This window comes from Chlorocebus sabaeus, chromosome 18, assembly GCF_047675955.1.
Source record: "Chlorocebus sabaeus isolate Y175 chromosome 18, mChlSab1.0.hap1, whole genome shotgun sequence".
NCBI classification, from domain to species: domain Eukaryota; kingdom Metazoa; phylum Chordata; class Mammalia; order Primates; family Cercopithecidae; genus Chlorocebus; species Chlorocebus sabaeus.
The window spans coordinates 50,636,095-50,653,620 of record NC_132921.1 but is presented as its reverse complement, the minus strand read 5'-3'; the positions used below and the strand labels follow the sequence as shown (position 1 = coordinate 50,653,620).

At 39.1% G+C, this 17,526-nt stretch overlaps 1 protein-coding gene across 4 annotated transcripts in view; it reads right to left on the bottom strand.

Moving 5' to 3' along the window:
• GAREM1 (GRB2 associated regulator of MAPK1 subtype 1) overlaps positions 1–17,526 on the bottom strand; it is a 195,831-nt gene that overhangs the window by 87,129 nt on the left and 91,176 nt on the right. The gene's annotated exons all lie outside the window — the stretch shown is intronic.

The following is a 17,526-nucleotide window of genomic DNA, read 5'->3' as shown; positions in this document are numbered from 1 at the left end:
TCTTTTTAAGTAATGACAATTAAAAATTACCAATTTCGGTCTGCTGTTTATAGGGAACTTGGACCTTTTTCTAGTACCTTGACACCATTACATTCAATTTAAATTCAAAGAAAGAACAAGAGTATGTTGACAGGTGAAAAACATTTTATAAAAGAAATGGAAGATTTTTAAGCAAATGGATGTAATCAAAAGGTTATAAGCCCACCAAACAGAACTATTTAGGTCAATACAATCATTGGACAAAAAAGAATGCACAGTACAGTTGAACAGGAAAATTCCATATACAGTTCTTAGAGAAGGCTTATTTTAGAAAACTAATTTATCTACAAGTGTTCTTGGTTGCTATGAGCAACATTTTTCAACCACATTCTATTGCCTGAATCAGGTCATGATTACCTTCTAAATGGACTTTGCCATTCTAGAGAAGCAGTTTTTCTTTCATTCAGGATTTCTAAGGAAACAGCTTTCATCTTAGGCAACTAAACATCTGGCTTCTTGGTTTGTTTTAAGGAGCAAAATGAGAAAGGAATGAATCACCATGAAGCAGGTCAGGTTAGCATTTTTTTCCCATTTCTAAAAAAGTTATAAGTCTCCAAAAACTTTTCCTTGAGAAAATGAGTAATTCAAAATGCACTGATAATTATATACCAGGAATATTTGAATATGTCTAATGACCAGTCACACTAATCTCCATGTTTGCTTTCTGAACTCTTACATACAAGCTATTTAACCTTGCAACTCCATGAAATAAAAACACCCAGGAGGAAAAGGAGTGAAATTATTCACATTTTACTGCTATGCTTTTTGAGTTTCGGTATTACAAAGACAAATATCATTTTTTAGCTCCTCTCTTTGATTCTTAGAACAAATTCTTTTATATATCCCTCTCCTATTTAATGACCCAATAGGTTAATTATTTATTATTCTGCTCCTCTGTCCACTTACACCTGTTTAATGTCCTAAATACATAATAACAACAAACTCAAGAACTACTACTTTCATCACTATCATATATTGAAAACTTATTAGATGCCAGATACTGTACAACTGTCTTATATATCATATATCCTTCAATCTCCCCTATGACATATGGTATTATCACACCAATTTTACAAGGTAGAAATCTGAGACTCAGTGGAATTAAGTCATTTGTCCCAGGCCACACAATGAACAAGAGAAATGGGATTCAAATCCACCTTAATCTGATGAATCCAAAAACCTTCAGTGAAGTGTGCAAAGTGTGAAAACTGTCTCCTAGGAGAACCATCATTATGTTGATATTTGAAGATCTAAGACTTTAAGTTCTGCTGTTTAACCACCACCCCCAACCCCAACAATGGCAATCAATGGCTTTCCATTGCATGTATAATTTTAAAATGAAAATCCCTAATGGAGGTTTTGCCTTCGTAGCACAATCCCGTGCCACTCCGCTCCTTCCTTTCTGAGAGTAGGGACACAGAGGCTCTCTGGATTCCTTTCATACAAAGAACTTGCTCTTGCTTCACATCCTTCACACACTCTGTTCCCTGTACTTGCAATACTTCCTCCTTGCTTGTCACTCAGGTTTCGGCTTACAAGTCATTTCCACAAAAAGGTTTGCCTTGGCCAGGCACGGTGGCTCATGCCTGTAACCTCAACACTTTGGGAGGCCGAAACAGGAGGATCGCTTGAGCCCAGGAGTACAAGACCAGCATGGGCAACACAGTGAGACCCTGTCTCAATTAAAAATACATAAAATTTTTAAAAAGGTTTGCCTGAACTCAACCTAAAGTAGCTTCTCCTTTTAAACTCTCAAGAAACCTGGAACTTTTCACGTGCTGCCTTTATCTCAAAGTGCAAGTGCTTAGCCTCTCACTCTCTCCGGACCGTGAGATCCCCAGTGACAGAGACAGACTTGATTTGTGTTCAGCCCTCTATCACTGCTGTCTAGCACAGCGATGGGCACAGGACCCGAAGGGACAGCAAAAGCCATCACAGACTGAGAAGAAGGCAGGCTCTGATTGTTGCATCAGCTCTACCTAGCACTCCCAGGCATGCCTGAGTTCATGTTACTTGCATTGGAGCTTCCATCCTTTATAAAACTGTTTTATCCAAAATGCAAAACAGGAAAAGAAAAAAATTTATCTAAGACAAATGCTTCCTTATACTAAACATAGCTACACGGTTATCTCCGGAACACTGCAATTATAAATAATTGTAATGAACAAATAAGCTATAACTAGAAATAACTTAAGAAATACAGCAGAACACATATACCCAAATTAGTGGTGCCTTGAATTCTATTACATCATGTGGGTGGGGGCTGTGCAATGACTACTCATACACTATTGTTACTCTAGATATTTCTAAGGTTCCTCTTTGGTAACTGCCTTTAAAATTACTTTACTAACCAAACAAGAAAACCTGCCTTCTCACTTGAAGGTGACAAGCTATTACTCCTTAGTTGGCACTGTCTATCCCCTCCCTCTCTCTATGTGACTTACTCAGCTGAGCCCCGCCCCGCTGCCGACTAAGCTTCAATGACATCTCACCCCACGCGGAGGCTTTCACAGGGACCCTTTCAGAGAGCACACCTGGCTTGTGTGCTTCCCATGACACCTTCCCCATTTCACAGGTGGGACTCCCAGTCTGCCACACAGTGACCAATGAGATATGTCCCCTGCAAGGGATGGGAACTGCCTGCAGGGGCCATAGCTCATTACAGGAGGTCAAGTGAGGGCTTCAGGTTGTCAAAAGGGGCCAGATTTTAGTTCTCTCTGTGTCCTCGCTCACAGGGGTCTCCTCACACCTCAGGGTCACCACAGACTTCCCATCTGGACGACGAACTAAGCTTCTTCCTTTCCCCCAAAAGGGTGCTGCAAGCTTCGCTTTCTGCTTCTCTGTCGTGAAGTATTGACATTCTTTCCTGTGAAAACCATTTCCCTCAGTACATAATTAATTAGAATTAAAAATAACCTTTTCCCACACCAAATGTCTTCCTTAAAAGGACAGAGAATTAACCCATAAAAGCCACCATAACAAACTTCTACAGTATCATGCAATACATGACTTCCAAATTCCCTTGTGAGGGATGTCAGTTTACGTCAATCCTAGTGGCCTTATCAATATGTGAGTGGTGAAAACAGCAGGCCACTAGCAGGTCAGGGTCGAAGGAAGTAGTAGCAACCTCACTCACGCCAGAATCCAAACAATGTATCTCTATTAGAAGCAGGTCTGGCTACATAATTTGCAGGGTTCTGTGCAAAACAAAAACGTGGGGTCTCTCTTGTGCCTAAATTATTAAGAATTTCAAAACGGAAACAGCAGAGTATTAAACCAAGTGCTGGGCCTTGTTCACTGCACAGGATGCTCGCCTGTGAAGCCACACCTGACTGGAAGAACCCATCAGTCGTCCTCAGCTGTGCAGTTTGCCACCCTCATACTGTGATATTTGTGTGCTGTTTCAAAACTGTAAGTGGCAGGTTTTGAAAAAGCAAAAAACTGTGCTGCCTGCTTTAGTTTTTAAGTCAAACTACAATATGCCCATGGTTTTAATAATCAGATGGTTTTAAAAGGTTTATAATTAATAAAAGAAAAACAGCAGCCCCTGCCCCATACCTCCCACCTGATTCCTTCTCCCTAGAGGTGTGTATTTCTAACTCTTAGAGCAGTTTCTGTTGATACTTGTCTCCATGTTTCTAAATATGAATGACTTGTATATGTTATGTACTGATTTTCCATTATGTAGGAAGCTTATCACACTACATACACTCACACTCCACATTCTTCCTCCCCGATCCTCCCAATCTGGCCTATCACAGTTTGGTGATTATAATAAAAATTCAGTTTATACTATACAGTTCACAGTGGAGCCAAATGGATTATATATCCTTTCCTGTGCAATGCCCCCACTCCCCAGCCCAGGGTAACTGCCTTCCTTTTACAGTTGCTTTGTCTTTAACATAACTATCACAAATTCTTGTTAATGCAAAGCAGAAAACCTGTCTCAATATGGTTGAACACATCACGTGATCTATCAGTTTTCTCTTTTATAAAAAAAAGATCCTCGCCAGCACTCTGAGAAGCTGAGGTGAGAGGATCAACTGAGACCAGCCTGTGCAATATAGCAAGAGCCTATCTCTACAAAAGCTTTTTGAAAAATTAGCTGGATGTGGTGGTACATGCCTGTAGTCCCAGTTACATGGGAGGCTGAGGATAGAGGATGGCTGGAGCCCAGCAGTTTGAGGCTGCAGTAAGTTATGACTGCACCACTGCACTCCGGCCTGGGCAACCTTGGTTGCCAGTTCTCATTTAAGAAGAAAACACTAAAATTTAGACGGAAGTTTTAGGTGCAAGAAAGGGGCTTGTTGACTGGTTAATCTCACTGCAAGATGGTCACCTGGGAAGCCTACTGGCCTATTGGTTTATTAGAGGACCCTCAAATGTTGTATCTACAGATCTTTTCTGGGGGGTTGGGGGGACATTTTTCCAAAAAGGAATCCTCCTGCTATAGGAGTTATGCCTGGCCAGCAAACACCACAAAACCAAGTGGCTTTGGGGACTGTAGTGGGGGTTTTGACTTTCACAGGGCTCTGGTTTATACTACTGGCATGTCATCGTCATATAGCTCCATTCTGTTGAAAACTGATTACATTAGGCTTGAAATTTCTGTAACTTATTCCAGAGATTTGTTAATATCTTTCATTTTCTGTGATCTCACTCTCCTGTCTGCTCTTAAGAGTCTGTACCCTATTTGTTCTTCACTTCATGTTCCTTTGTTTTGGGAGAGAACAAGTATTAAACACCTGCGCTCAAGCTGCATATTGAATCAGCATTCTCCCTTTGCCTCAGAGTTAAAAACACTCTTCATGATGCAACAGTTCCAGTTATGTCAAAATATTCTCCTACTTAATACTGTTTTAGAAATAAAATTCTCAAAAATGATAGACTTTCGATTTTTTATCTCATTGTTAGATTTTGCCATACAACCACATGAAAACGAAGCACAGTTTTGTCAGGTCTTATGCAGGTAGGTTTTTCTTTCTTCCCTGACATCACTGTCGTTGCCTACATTGCCCCACACAGTTCATAAGTAGATTATCTGCCTTGGGGATCACCTACAGATAATCTTGAAATCTTGGATTGGCTCCTTACTTCCGATCAATAACCACATACACCTGGTCTACTTCCTCATTCACTTTTTGTTGGCCTGAGCCTTTTAAAGATCTTGGCTATTTTCTAATGTTAGAGCCAGACAAGCATGGTGAGGAAGGCAAATCTGTTGCAAAAAAACCAAAACAAAACAAAATCCAAAATTAAATGAAAATATTTTTGGATATTTGTTTTGCCTCAATGAAATTAAGAAGAATATATTACTTCTGAACAACTGGATCTTATAACAATTTAATAATATAATTAACCACAAATTCATTTGGTGCACAGGCGAGCTCTCTTCAAGTTTTGATTTTACAAAGAGAATTAGTTTCAAACAAAAGTGTTTGGAAATTTGACATTCCTTCTTTCCTCTGCAAAACTAACAGGAAATGAAATTAAGACATTTTAGGAAAGACTTTTACATCAGTATTTTATAATTTCCCAATATCCTGTTTAAGCCAATTATTTTAGAAAAATTTGTAAACTGTTTCTATTTCCTAGTAGAGTTTATAAAATGCACGATGTTTACCTTACATAAAATCAACATCAAGAGGGTTAAACTGACAGGTAGAATGATGGAATGGAATTTCTTTCCTTTGAATCCTTTGTTTGATCCTTTTTTTGGAGACATATGTACCAGGTTAAAAATGTAAATGCTGAATACAGTACATACCTTTACATGAGTGCATATTTCCACTTTAAGTGTATGAATTATACTTGAAAAATGACTACTTTCAAGCAATGTTACAAAAATCAAAGTTTATAAACCACTTCTGCCACCTCCAATAGCAACTAAAAACTATCATGCTTGGCCTGACAAGGAGGATGGGAAGCCAGAGAAATAATGATGAGACATGGAAATCCCCAATTCGTGGCCTGCACTGCCATGCTCTTCACCATCTCCCATACCAGATGTTCTAGCTCCAAGGATTCTGATTCCAGGACAGACTCTCATTCACTCATCTTTCTCATCAGTCTTCACTATCCACAATTTCTCTCCATTCATGTACATTTATCCTTATGGTATCCAAACAATGTATCTCTCTGGAACAAGTCACTGTCTAGAGTAATATCTTTCCTTGTCTTTTGCAAAGACCTTTATGAGACTTTTTGTGGGTTAATGATCTAATTCCTACTGTATTCCTAATTTAGATGTACTTTAAGTTACAAATACTATTTGAAATTATATATTTTCCTTTGGTTATTAAATACATGTTGCAGGTCAATAATAACTGCAATGTGTGATTTTCTGTTTTCTATATATCAATTTTAAAGGCAAATTACAGAAAAGAGAGAGAAGTTTCTGGGAACCAGGAAAACCTTAATTGTGAAATGACTAAAAGAGATAAATTTATATGGTTTAACCAAACGATGACTAAGCTGGTGTTCACTGGGATAAAACCTCTAATATTTTGCAAGACATCAGAGATCACCTAACCATCCACTTATGCTTCAACCTGCTCTTCCAGTTTCAGTTGCAAAACAGCAAATTTCAAGATATCGTAACTATCATAACAAGAGATGGATACTAATGAGGAAAGGAGAGATGTTTATCAGCCATGTATGCATTTGAAAAACAGTAGTATCCCACTAATTATGTGCTTACTCATTTGTGTACTTCTTTGCAAAACTGTAAAATTGCATCTACAGTGAATCATTTTATACCAACTAGCAAAGACTGCCCTTCCAAGGAATCCTATGGCAAATACGTCAAGTATATAATAATTTAATTTATATACCTTTATATCTGAATTCATTCATCAAGTTTGCTTAAATTGGGGTAAACTAAAATTGTAGCTTGTAAGTATTCAGCTATGGCAAAAAGTTATATTAGGGGTTTAGTTTTGAATCCAAATTGATGGGCCTGTCGTAATAAAAACAAATATTCCTGAATAACTGGATATACCAAAATTTCCCTAGTGAATATTGCAGAAGTCTATCCATGTTTCTTATGAGAAAAAAATATTTTCCTGTCTCAAGGCAAAAAAAAAAAAAAATCTTACTTAAGAACACAGTACACCTTTAAAACACCAATTATTTTAAGCAAATTAAAAACAACTGCCTAGCCATTACCTGTAATTGTAATCCATGGTTCCATTCCTTTGCGAAGGTAAACATTACCTTGGACATTACTTTAACACTGTTTTTTAATAAAATAAATACGTTATAATTGTATAGTTAACTATCCTGGTTAAATTATCGAAGATATGTATAAATTATTTATAGTAGGTAAAACTAAAATAGATACAATTTCTTTTGCATTTCCCTGATTGAATAAGATTTTTGAATCTTGAAGAATCCTTTTTGAACCAGGCACTGAAGGCTTAAGTCTCTGTCTTCACCCCTAACTAATCAGGTTTTAGTAAAGGATCTGAAAAGTTTGCAAATTTTCAAAAGCAAATGTTAGATTAGAAAAGGTTTAATGAGTTAAATCAATCCCCTTTCTCCCTATTACAGGAACACTGGCAGATTCTGAACTTTCAAAAGAGACAAAGCTTTACAGTTTGTGATTTTCAGTCATCGACATGTAAAAGGAAAGGTTATTTTGAAGAGGCTCAAGGTAATCTTCCTAGAACTTTTTGAAATGTCGCAGGAGAAACCCTTGCCAGAGCTGACTTTAAGGCTTATTTTGGTGAAGGTTATCTTTCATTATATTTTGGTCAAGGTTTTTTTCATATATATATACACATACACACATATACATATATATACACACATATAAATATATAATTATAAATACATACACATCCACACACACACGCACACACATATATATATAGGTTTTTTTTTGTTTTTTTTTTTTGAGACAGAGCCTTGCTCTGTCGCCCAGGCTGGAGTGCAGTGGTGCGATCTCAGCTCTCTGCAACCTCCGCCTTCCAAGTTCAAGCGATTCTCCTGCCTCAGCCTCCTGAGTAGCTGGGATTACAGGAACCCACCACCATGCCCAGCTAATTTTTGTATTTTTAGTAGAGATGGGGTTTGACCATGTTGGCCAGGCTGGTCTCTAACTCCTGGCCTCAAGTGATCTGCTTGCCTCGGCCTCCCTAAGTGCTGAGATTACAGGCATGAGCCATTGCACCTGGCCAAGGTTATCATTTTAATATCTTACCTCCAAAAGCATTTACTCCTGTCTTCACCACTCCGCCCCCACTCACACGTACACATGTGCACACACACATGCACGTGCAAGTGTGTGCATGCACACAGAGCATGTAACACAGAAACCATAAGTATGGTAGACAAGCACAATCTAAAAGCAAGAACTATATTTATTGATTTTATAAAAGTCTGGTGTGCATGGCACACAGTTACCTACGTAACAAATGTGCACATCCTGCATATGTATCCCAGAACTTACAATTAAATTTTTTTAAAAAGTCTGATGTGCCAGTGTTAACATAATATTTCTAGTGAACAAATTAAGATTGGTAAAATATACTTACACAATTCTCTAATCTAGCTTGTAGCACTGATGTACAGAAAAATTCTTTATGAACACAAGACATGTTAACACAGCAGTAGAAAAATGTGGAAAAAGTACACCAGAGATGAACAAAGAAAATCAGATCAAAGTTTTTAAATACGAGAATATCATGTGTGAGGCACATAAAAGAGCACACACACACAAATCAAACACTTTATGTGTTTCACTTCTCCAGACTTCTCGATATATTACTTCTAAAACAAAATGAGAAAGAAACTGATCTTCAGGGTGTTAATGAAATCACAGAGTGGTGAGTGGCAAAGCAAAAACTCACACCCAAGATTGTGCAAAACCTGTGCCCTTAGCCATCTATAGAATGTTTTTTTCCTGCTAACACTGTGGTGACAATGAGTGGAGGGCTGTGAGATGGAATTGTCTTTACTCCTAGTCTTCACAAAGAATATTGGTTCAGAACAATAATTTAAAATATAACCAGAACCTTACATATGTGGAACTGATTTAATTTTTGTTGGGAAACAATAAATATCATTTTGATATTCCAAAATTTATCATTGCCAGATGTTCTATTCTGGCAATGATATTTTATTCAACAGAACAAAAAATACTAGCTCTTCATATCATGAAATATTATTATTCCAAACCCAAGTCTACTAAAGCAACTGAAGAAATTATTTTGATTTCAAATAATCTGTTCACTATGCATATATATCAATGAGATTTCCTATAAATCCAATACTTAAGGACCCAAATATCTCACATGTAGTACAAAACTATGGAAAACATAGGTAAATAACCTTTCTATACCACGATGAGGAAATGGGAAGTAGAAAAGAGCAGGTAGGGTTGGCCAAAACTCCAAGGATGGTGACAATGTACTTTCTGACTTGTTCCCACTTCCACTGGCCTGTTGCATCCCACCCCAGTCTCATTTCAGGATTTGCCCTGCTTCACACTCTCACTACTTTGTGGCATCTCCCACCTCTGTCACCAGCACCTCATCAAAAGGCACTCTGGGTACTAATCCGAACTCCCTCAGGCTCATCTTAGAAGGAAAGCAACCCCATTAAAATAATGCACAAAGTAGTATGAAGCTTTTTCATTATGAGTTACACTTCTGGAGGTAATACATTTGGTAAGTAAAAGTTAACTGAGGGAATTCCATGGCTGGGGAGGATTTGTAGAGGTGCAGGTGCATTTCCAGAACACCTTTAAATACTGTTTACAGTTCTTAGTAAATCATAAAAGATCCTCCAGGTCGGATTCCTGTTTATCAGTTCAGTTCCATCTCTCCATTTTCTTTCTTCAAACTGTTAGCACCAGTAGTTTCAAATGAGTAGTTTTATTTCATTGAAATATACTGCTACCTCTCCCTGCCTGCCACACTTGTCTCCTCCCCTCACTCCACCCTGCCCACCTAACACATCCTAGGACCCAGCAGAACATCACCTTTTAGTTCCCCCAACTCTACCTCGTACCAGCTAGGAGCCCCCTTCTAAATGGTCCCATAGCACCTAATGCTTCCCTCTATAATACTACTTATTACCTCACATTGTAACAGTAACCATTGTAACGGTAAACCTCAGAAGCATGCCTCCTTTCAGGCAGGCTTATGATTTCCTTGTGACCCAAAGACTAGTCCAGGGCGTCCCACAGAAGAGTCCTCAACAAATATCTGCTGCATGAATGAATTGATAAATAAAGTTATGGCAAGGGCTACCCCAGGAGAAGGCAAGAAAGAGACTTTAAAGTATACTACATTTTATATATTTTTATAGGAAAGGGAACCTCTATATAATAGAGACACTTTGTTATTCACGGAGTTCCATCCATTCAAAAACCTAAAATGGCTGGTGGACTAGAAAGCTGAGACAATGCACTTTTAATTATTTTCCTCGTCTACTTTCACAAGAGAGTCTAATGATCACATCATAATATATCAACTCTGGTTAAAATCATTAACTTAAATGGTACAGTCAGTGGGCAGTTATGCAATAAAGAGTGATTTAAATTATGTTTTGTTTCCGGCTAGCTGGGAGGTCTACATACCAAAACTGGGTTGGCAGCTCTTAGTTGTTGAGAAAGTCCTGCAAATATTCTGGAAAAACCGGTGGATGGAATTTGGGTCCTCAGTAATACAGCTTTTATTGTCAACAGGTGAAATGTAAGCTTGAGAAACCAAGTATCATGATATTAGGGTCACACACTTCACGGTGAACACCCTGTCAAAAAGTACTCTGAATAATCTCTCCTAAGCTCTTTCCTAATCCCACAGCCCTCTAGCAGTGCTAATGTCTTTAATATTTAACCTTGTATTTCAGGTTTTCAAATTCATTCATGTCAAACAACAAAACCACACAAAATAAAAACAGGACACTGTACTCTCTTTTAAAATATATCTATATAAATCCTTTCATTTCTGCAAAGCCCAAGAAAACAGTCTCTATTTATAAAACGGATCAAGTACTATTTTCAAACAGTATTTTAAAAGAAATACCATTTACCTAATAGCAATAGTGCTTAAAGTTTTCATGGGATACTGATCTCTGACTGGTTGTCAGGTATATATATACATGTAATAACAGCTAATATAGGTAGCAGCCTGCTTTTCCTCAGAGAGGCCACAAACTTGTCTAAGATTATACACTGAGTCTAAAACTCAGACTAAGCCTCTTCTTCTCCTAAGATATTTAGTTTTATAGATTTACACAGCATCTAGGAAAAATCCAAACTCCATTGATTTATAGAAGATAAAATCCTTTGAGAAATTTCTCATATTTCATTCACCCAGTTTGAGATTACCTCCCTTACAAAAGAAATACAAGAAGAGCAATCTCTCAGGTCCTCATTGCCAAAGTCCAAATTTTATTTTTTATTTTGTTTTATTGATCGGACATTTCCAACCTGGCCACTCTCTTAGGTTTTAGGGATACAAGGATGGCAGACACGGTTCAGTCCCAATTCTGAGCAAGCCAGCGAGACATATACGAACCATGATGACCATACAAAGCAACAGGGAGACAAGAAGGAGAAGTCAGGCACCTTCACAGGTGGGATGGCTGTCTGCCTACGGGAGCCAGGTGAGATTTCACACTGGAGGTGACTTTGAGTCTGGAGCTTGAGTGATGGGCATAGAGAAGGGCATTCCTGAGACAAGGCAGAGTGAAAGAAGACCATGCAATGTTTGAGATGTTCACTCCTAAACCAAGATCCTACTCCAGGCAAGTACATCTATTCACTTTTCTCTAAACATCTCAAGTACATTCCCATCCGTGCTTACCCCCTTTCTTTTATCTCCCCCTCCCTTTTATATGCTTAAATCCAGGATGCCTTTTTAGGCCCAGCTCAAGCCAGGCCTTGATCTCCCAAGAAGCCCTGGCAGTTTTCGTTCCCTCCTCCCCTCCAAAACTAACTCCTACAGTTCTCATGGTATTCCTCAATAGATCCAGGGTGCTTTCGACTTGTGCTGGAACTTGTCTCTAAGCTTACGTCTCTCTGTCCTCGAGCGTAGGGCCATGTCCTGCTAGCCTCTCCCTTGTAACGTCAGTGCCTGGGAAATTTGCTATGTTTTAATGAATGTCTGCTGCCAATAAGGAGCCACTGATCAGCACTGAGTCATATTATTTCACAACTTTATTGCACTTCCATGTACCTCTGGATCGCTGCAACATTTGCAAAGTGTCACAGTTGTCAAGTTACTTTCTGGAATATCAGGTCAAAATTCTGCCTAGTAGAATTAAAAGAGAGGGCTCAAGGTTTCTCCAGTTGGTAAAAACACTTGTCTCCTTTTTCTACTCTGAATCATTGCTCAACTGCCTTATTTACAACCTCTAGATGGCAGAAAGTCTATCTTATATGTTAAAGTGTCCACAGACCCTAGTGCTAAGTACCAAGTGGCGAAATTATTAATTTTAATCAATGAAATGGATCTATAGAGACCCTCTACAACCTTGTCCTACATACTTCTCTAGCTCATTCTTTCACATATTTTCTTTCTTTCTCTCTCTCTCACACACGCAATATGAATGTGGCTTTTCACAAATAGGCTCTGTCTTTTGATCAGAAATCTGAGAAACTTAGTTTCCTGGCAATAACATCAGTAAAATTAAACCAAAAAAAGGTAATGCCTAGCACTTCAGTTTAAATATAGCGAGCCAAAAAAAATCTGCTTTGTGAATTCAACATAAAATGTAATAACTGCCCATCTAGAAGGTGAATAATTAGTCTGTATTTGATCTCAACAGTACACCCATACCACTGTTCCTAGTGAAGATCTGAACTGTCGTGGCATCCAAATGTGACTTTTATCCTATTGCCTTCCCCACAAAGAAGTTCTACAGATGACTACATTCTGGCACAAGCGCATGTTATCAGAGACATCCTGAAAGTGAGTGAGTGAAAGGCAAAGCTAATTCCAAGTATGTATTCACATTTCAGGGCCCATATGCTGCTTTGAAAGGTGCGGAAAGGCTTTTCACATCATGAATTTGGACAATGATTCCAATTACTTCATGTCTGCATATGTCAAATAATTTTTATATGTTTTTGAGCAGAGACAGTTAGAAATTAGTCAGAGAGTATTTCTGAAGCCTGTCACTTTACCAGTCTGAAACTCTTTCCTTCTACTTTCAGCACTAGCAGACAGACGTTGCTGGTAATGGCATTGGTTGGAGGTTAAAAATGTGTACATTTTATATGGCTATGTCTTATCTATATGTATGATATATGGAGATGGGTGGAGGGAGGGATTTATAAACAGATGGAATATATGGAGATGGATGGAGGGATTTATAGACAGATGAATATCAACTCCCCAGAATCTTTTAAAATAAAAGAATGACAATTTTATGGTTGCTAATAAATAATACTTTCGTTGAAAACATCAAGGGTTCTTTTTTTGGTGGGAGGGAAGGTCAGGTATCATTCAAAGTACATTTATTTAATTTCTTCCTGATTACCTAAACCATATCACAGGGTATCTTGTAAATAAAGAAAAAACCACCTATACCCTTAGGCTTCTTAGCATCACTCTGACACAATCATCATCATTCTGGCATTTTCCCTCTGGATATGGATTTGTCCATATTATGTAGACAGTAATGCACAGACGACTACAGAGGCCTGGCCGCTAGTGCTGGGTCTGCTGCTAACTGTGTACGTGTCCTTCATTTTCTTCAGCTGTGAGGTTTGGGGGATGAACAAGGTGACCCTTCACTTGGAGCTGTAAGCTGCTACACGCATCACTAGAAAGAACCTGAGACAAGGCTCTTAAACAGGTTGTACATGAAGAAAATTACAAAGTTTCCACTGACTGGTAGGGCGCACACTACTTCATGGCAATTTTAAAGTAAATGTGGCTATATCACTCATATCAACATGCTTAGAAAAGTGTAAGGTGGGCCAGGTGCGGTGGCTCACGCCTATAATCCCAGCACTTCGGGAGGCTGAGGCGGGAGGATCACGAGGTCAGGAGATCAAGGCTATCCTGGCCAACATAGTGAAACCCCATCTCCACTAAAAATTAAAAAATTAGCTGGGCATGGTGGCACACACCTGTAGTCCCAACTACTTGGGAGGCTGAGGCAGGAGAATCGCTTGAACCCGGGAGGCAGAGGTTGCAGTAAGCCGAGATCACTGCACTCCAGCCTGGCAACAGAGTGAGACTCTGTTTCAAAAAAAAAAAAAAAAAGCGTAAGGTGAATTTTTACCATAGGCATAACATACAATATTTACAATCATGTTTTGCTGTATTATTTGTCAATATTCCTTAATTTATATATCATATTCCTCTGGTTTCCAATTTTCTCATGCTCCTTGTGTATCTGAAATTCCAACATAAAGTAAACAGTGTGGTGCATAAAACAAGAGAAGTTTCAATATGGAGTGTGCCCCTCCAAACTGACCGAGCGCAATTCTCCTCATCTTCACCACTTAGATTGGCGATCAGTAGTAGATGCTGATACTAACGTTAAGATTATGTTCAAACTACCTGCTGTTTACAATCTTTATATATATATATACACACCCTATTTCCTATCAGCAATCCAAACTACATAGACACATCATTGATCTGAAAACTTACTGTCTTACTGCAAGCCAAATCCTCTGATAGGCACTAGAGATACAAAAGAAACTCTGTAGATGTCCTCAAAGAGCTCAGGATCTATTGGGGGAAACAAGAATGATAAATGTGGACATTCAATGTCAGAGACAGAGGATTACAGGAACACCCAGGAAGCATCAGAAGAGGCTTCCTATATGATGGGTGATGAAGCCCAATCTTCCAGGTGCAGAGGACAGCATGACCAAAGGAAGGACGTGGAGGTGACATGTATAGGGAACTACACTGAACACTGAAGAGAGCCACTGGCAGGACCCAGGCCGGGGAGTACCTACTTGGTCACACTGGGGAGCTTGGCCTTTCTCTTGTTGGTCTGGAGATCCACAAAAGGATTTATGCCAAAAGTTTGAGGCAGATAGATTTTAAATAGTGTTTTTAAATACCGAGGATTTAAATACTCTGATGGTTTATCAAATTTTAGGGGAACAAAACTGGAGGCAGTTAAAAGGCCCCTATAAGTGAAAAATGAAAAGGGTTTGAATTAGGGCAGCAGAAGTATGTTGTTGTTTTCTTCTTAAGTCACATCTGATATGGCAGAGAAGATAGAATCAGTGGGATTTTTAATCACAGGATGTGGGGGATGAAGTCGTGGGAGGGCTCCCAGATTTCTGACTTGGGCAGTGATACCACCAAACAGGATACAGGAAGAAGAGTGGGATTAAGGGTGGGTAGTAAGTCTGGCTATAGAGAGTGGAGCTGGACACTCCTACAGACATATCCCAGGAGGGAAAGGAGTGGGACTAGGATGGTACTTTGGATGATACCAAGTACCACAGGGAGGATGGCACCGAGGGCAGGAGAGCCAAGAGGAAAACTAGATGCATGTGGTGATGTCCTAGTAGCCCTGAGGTCCAGAATGCCAAGGAAAAAGGCACAAGTGACAATCTTCAATGCAGTAGAAAGGCCCAGCCAGGTCAGGGCTGGGGAATGCCACTAGATATAGAAAGCAGGATGCACTGAAGACCTTAGTTAAAGCTATTTCAGTGAAGTTATAAGAAAGTCAGACCACATGAGTTATGAAATAAATGAGAGGTAAGAGGTAAGGAATGGAGACGTTTCATTGAGTAGCTGTTAAATGTAGAAACAGGGTTAAAGGTGGATTGGATTGTTTTGTTTTTTCAATTAATTGAAATGTCACTACCTACAGCTAACCAACACTGACGTTTTGGTGATGATCTTTTCATACATTCTTCTGTGTATATGCGTACACACACAAGGCAGACGTAAAATATTTATTGTCAACAAGATTATTATGTACTAAGAAGGTGAATTAAATATTTACCCCAAACCACTCTTTAAGTTATCAGAATTGTAAACATACACCTAAAAGGAAGTATAGTTTCTCTTCTAAATCAAAACCCAATGCTTCTATGTGACGCACACTAATCTGTTTCTTACTACTGAGAAACAACACAGCACAGTCAGCCTAGGAAACAGACACACCCAATCCTACTGATTTTTAGATGTTAGAAATTACCCACTTGAAATGTTTCCAGGGGTTTAAACACAATCTTATGAGTAGAGCCCTAGGAGCTATGCCTCTGAAAACAAACAACCTTTGAGCAAGGGGGTACTGACAATATACACCCAAAGAGTGACACCCAGTGAGTCATCAGAAAGGGACAAGTCCCACCCTGTGGAGCTTCCACACCTGCCTTCTGCTTCACGACCATGGAAAAGAGCAACACACAAAGCTCTCTAGTGTGGTGTTGCAATGTCAACAAAACTGGCAATACTGGCTAAACTGGCCTAGTCAGCTGAATGGCCACTGGATTTGGCTTGGGTTTGCCCTACCAGGAAATGGGGTAAGAGGTCAGAGTTGTAACACAGAGAAGGTGGCCCACAAATACTTTCGGAAAAGAGAACAGGGCATGGGGTGGTTCCTGTAGAAAACTGGGAGTTGTGTAGATTTTTTAGTAGAGGAGCAGAGCAGCTCCCAGGCAGCTTCATCTTGATTGCAGCTCTCTCCCGCCTCTACCCACACTCCTACTCTCAATGCTTAAGCTAATTCTCTTCCATGGAAGTTATCCTGGCAGACATCAGAAGGAACATATTTGATAATGCTTTTCTGTATTAATCACTCTCCCTCGTCTGTAAACAATAGAAGATTTACAAGTATTCATGCTGTATCTCTTTATATAGTATATAAATATCTCAATTTTTATTTTTAAATGGAGAATGAAAAACTAAATAGTCAAACAGTCTAGCTGAAGGGGACACATAAAATTGTTGTATCAACTTGGAAGAGAATCCTATTTCTTGTTTACAATGTCAAAACTCAACTCTTTCTGAACATATTTTAATAAAAGGACATCATATCTACTTAACAAAAACTAAGTCCCATTTGGGAGGAGGGATTTCTTTCTACCACTACTCTAAGCTGATGAATGTCTGTATCCCCCACAAAATTCAGATGTTGAACTCTAATGCCCAATGTGATGTTATTTGGAGGTAGGGTCTTTGGCAGGTGGTTAGGGCATGAGAGTAGAACTGCCCTTATCAGAGAGACCTAGACCTACATTTTCTCTTCCTTCACATTTTCCCCAAGAAGATTCTGACAAGAAATAGTGAAACAACTTATTTTCCAGGTCTTCACGGATACTTTTCCAAGCAAAGACACCTGACAATAAGGCATCTGGAAGAATCTAATGCCAAAGGGGACAGCTGACACATGATCCATTCCAGCCGCCCGCAAGCATTTCTATAAGGATATCTCTAAGGTTGGTCGCTAGGTGACATCCTGGTTTCTTTTCAACCTCCAGGGAGATATGAACCTGGTAATTTTCCATCACCTGCTTTACAGTGGACCAGATTTATTGCCAATGGTATC